The following is a 3,893-nucleotide window of genomic DNA, read 5'->3' on the forward strand; positions in this document are numbered from 1 at the left end:
AGATGTCCCTCAGCGGTTGGGGAATCATAATAATATGGATACCAGCAAACATTGACATCCTACGTGGCATTTCACCCGTATTAGCTCATGTCATTCTGGCAACAGCCTTGAGGGATGAATGGTTTCATTCTTTCTGTTTCATAGATGAGGAGGCTGAGGCCCAGAGAGGGTAAGTAAATAATGCCAGGCCCACAGCGACAAATGGCAAAACTTGGATTTGAAGGTAGACTTCAGAGCCTAAGGACAAAACTAAAGTGCTTCCTCATCGCTCACCTTACCTAACTCCAACGCTCAACTCTGTCCCCGTCTGGCACAGCCCTTGCCGGCTGATGGAGCCTCTCCTGCTCTGGCGTGTTTTCAGGGATCGTTCATGACAGCGACCTGGCCATCACCCTCAGCAGTGGGCACGTCTTCTCAGGAATCGGCTCCGGCACCTGCAGCACGTTTGGTAAATACCTTCGGTGCTGGCAGCTGTTCCTCTGAAGGTGAATATGACCTTTGCAACCATCCTGAAGCCATTCGGAGTCCGGGTTAAAACCAGCGATCAACCTGAGAGAAGCCAGTTTTGGTAAAAGGAAACAGAGTACGCTCACGGAATGGGGCTGGTTTTCTTCTGTGGCTTAAAAACAGGATCCAAATGTCATTCTCCAAAGAAAGTTCACCCAAAAGGTGAGTCACGGCAGCCCTACTGGGTTCCATACCTACAGTCCTACTGGAGCATGTATTCCAAGGGATAGAGGCAGCACAAGACTCATTTGGAAATATACATATCTATTTTGTCTAATCATGCCCATCACTTTCTATCAATTTCATTTATATTCTTTCTGTACAGCTGATTATAAAATGTGAGGAAAGACACTATCTTTTAGTTCTCCATAGTCCCTTTCACCCCAAGTGTATAACTTGGTGACATGCAGGTAGGAAATGCAGAGTTAAGTATGCTAGAAGAGGAGCCTCGTGTATTGGAAGAACTTTCTAGTTGAGTAGACTTCAGAGGAGAGTCCAGATGAGTTGGAGTGCCGGTTTGAAGAAAAGTTACCATGGCAGAGAGTAACGTGAGAAATGCTTGGCCTCCCGCACAGAGTATCTCATGGAGGTTTTACTGCATCTCATAGAGTTTATTTAGTGGGGTCATGCGAGATATAATTAGAAAGGGATGTTTTATGAGCAGCTTAGATCTTTACCTTCTAGGTCAGTGGCTTCTAATTTTTTTTAATCATTAGAGATTTCCCCCCGCTTCTCCTCATAAAGACCCCCCCCCCAAACAAAACACAGTATATAGAACAAATAAAAGTAAAAAGTATCTGACTGAGGTTGTGGGGGAGGGGCCTGGGGCTCGTCTCCCATAGTGTGCTCCTTTGTACACACACCAGCTACCTCTGAGGAATCCCAGGGCTCTTGCCAAGCAGTCGAACCACTAGTGTAAACGTCGGGGAGCCCCTGAACTCTGTGTCCCTTTTGCATCTCTCCAGAAGTACATAGTTCCTAGTTTCCTGACACTTCCGGATCTGCTCCTGACAACATCAAACCTCTCCTCTCTCCAGGGAATACTGTGGGGTCCTATCCCGGTAGGATACCCTGCCCAACAGCCACCCCCCTTTCTTGCTTGCTAACAGAACCCAAGTTTAATCTGGGCAGTGGTGTATGCAGTGACACTGATGAATCGTGATTACTCCAAGGCAGGGATTGGCCAAATCCAGCTGCCAACTCTTGTAGTAAATAAAGTTTTATTGGAACAAAGACACTCAGTTGTTTACCTCTTGTCTGTGCTGCTTTCATGTTCTGAGAGCAGAACTGAGTAGTTGTGGCAGACTGTATGGCTTGCAAAGATGAAATTGTTTACTATCAGGACTTTTACAGAAAAAGTTTGCAGGCAACCATGGTGATTCCATTCTCCTTTGCCAGGATTAGGGGCAGACATATAATCACTTGGACCAAGGACATGTGGAGTCTGTTGGAAGCATCTGAAAAAGATTTTTCTTCCTGATAAGAGAGAGGAACGTGAGAGGAACATGAAGAGAAAGTTCTGTTGTTGTCCTCTTCCCTCGCATTCCATCACTTGAAGATGTGATGGCTGGAGCTGCAGCAGCCATGTTGTAATCATGAGAATGAACGTGACTGATTTCTTGATGGTGTCGTCAAGTCACCAAATCTACCATAGGGCTATTTAGTTTCAGACTTCTTGTTAAGCAAACAATAAAAATGCCGATGGTTTAAGCAACTCTTCATTGGGTTTTTGTTACTTGCTGCTACATGTAGAAGAACTGGGTCATTTTGTTTAAAGCCTAACAGCAAAGGGCAGAATGCTTTCGTGGCAGTTGTGCAAAGCAGTGGAACATTGAAAATCCAGTTATGATACTAGTAATGATAGCTAACAAGTCTTGAAAACTTAGAGCATGCCAGTTGCTATACTAAGTAGTTTACATTTGTTTTCTCATTATACAACCCCATGGGCACATTTTCCTTATTGTCTCCATTGACAAATAAGGAAGAAAGTGAGGTTTAGAGAAGTTTAATGATTTGCTCAGTTAGGTGGCAAAGTTCAAATATGAAGCCAGGTCTGCTGACTTCAAAAGTGATGCCCTTTCTTTTTTATTTTTAAAACTCAAGTTAGTTCACATATAGTGTGGTATTAGTTTCAGGGATAGAATTTAGTGATTCATCAGCTGCAGTGCTCATCACATCACGTGCCCTCCTTAATGTCCATCACCCAATTACCCCATCCCCTCTTCCCTCCCCTCCAGCAACCTACTCTTTGTTCCCTAGAGTTAAGAGTCTCTTATGGTTTGCCTCCCTCTCTGTTTTTATCTTATTGTATTTTTCCTTCCCTTCCCCTATGTTCACCTGTTTTGTTTCTTAAACAGCACATGAGTGAAATCATATGGTATTTGTCTTTCTCTGACTTACTTATTTCACTTAGCATAATACCTTCCAGTTGTGTCCACATCATAACAAATGGCAAGATTTCATTCTTTTTGAGGGCTGAGCAATATTCCATTGTGTATGCATACCATCTTTTCTTAATCCATTCATGTGTCGATGGACATCAGGGCTCTTTTCACAGTTTGGCTATTGAAAAGCCACACTCATAATCATGAGTCTACACTGCCATTTCTATCCAGAGACCTGAGTTCACCCATCTTGGCCACTTAGCAGGTGCTAAGTCACTTAGCAGGTAAATGACTTAACCTTCTTGAGCCTCCATGAGGTCATGCTTTTCTCAAAGTAAGAATACTTCTGCTATCGTGGCCGAGACGCGGGTTTCACTGTTTTTAGTGTATGTGCTTGGTTCGTTAGGGATAGGTGGATGGCAGTAAATGAGCCTCAGGGGTAACTAAGAAGCAGCCAAGAGAATAGCTAGGGATGTAAATATAGACTCAACTGAGGGGACAAAGGCACACCAGTTCCCTGAAAAATTAAAGGAGGCTGGCCTCAGACCTGGAGAAGTGTTCCTTATGGTTAGTGGTGGCTTGAGCGCCCCCCCCTTCTAGCCCATTGTCCTGGCATCATGTGCTTTGAAAAATTGTAAGGAACTAAACAAAAAGAAATTCCTTAAGTTGTTGGCATCACTCCCCTTAGGGTAAAACAGAGCTACCTCGCAGGAGGGAGCATTCTACAAAGTGTGGGTCCCTGGGGCTGATGGCCATCAGGACGTTGGTGTTTTCCTTACTGTGCTAAGACCGTTGGCCCACAAAGAATGGAAGTCTGAAAACTCTGAGGATAGGTCAGAGATTACCTCTGTGGTTCTGGGCTCCATTAGAGCGATTTCTTCCCTGAGCGTTACTGTACAGTTTTTATTGGGAAAGGGTAATCAAGACTGGTTCGCTCAATGACCTTATGGAAAATATATGAAATAGAGAGCTTAAAAGCCAGATTTAATTGTCAGGAATATT

At 44.0% G+C, this 3,893-nt stretch overlaps 1 long non-coding RNA gene across 1 annotated transcript; it reads left to right on the forward strand.

Annotated features, from left to right (window-relative positions):
* Positions 1 to 517: 517 nt before the first annotated feature.
* On the forward strand, positions 518 to 2,221 carry LOC309864597. The gene is made up of 2 exons (XR_014311636.1): positions 518 to 669; positions 1,906 to 2,221. It is a non-coding gene; the product is annotated as an uncharacterized lncRNA (long non-coding RNA).
* The last annotated feature ends 1,672 nt before the right edge of the window (positions 2,222 to 3,893 follow it).

The sequence above is a fragment of the Mustela nivalis genome (genome assembly GCF_964662115.1).
Source record: "Mustela nivalis genome assembly, chromosome: 5".
Taxonomy (NCBI): Eukaryota; Metazoa; Chordata; class Mammalia; order Carnivora; family Mustelidae; genus Mustela; species Mustela nivalis.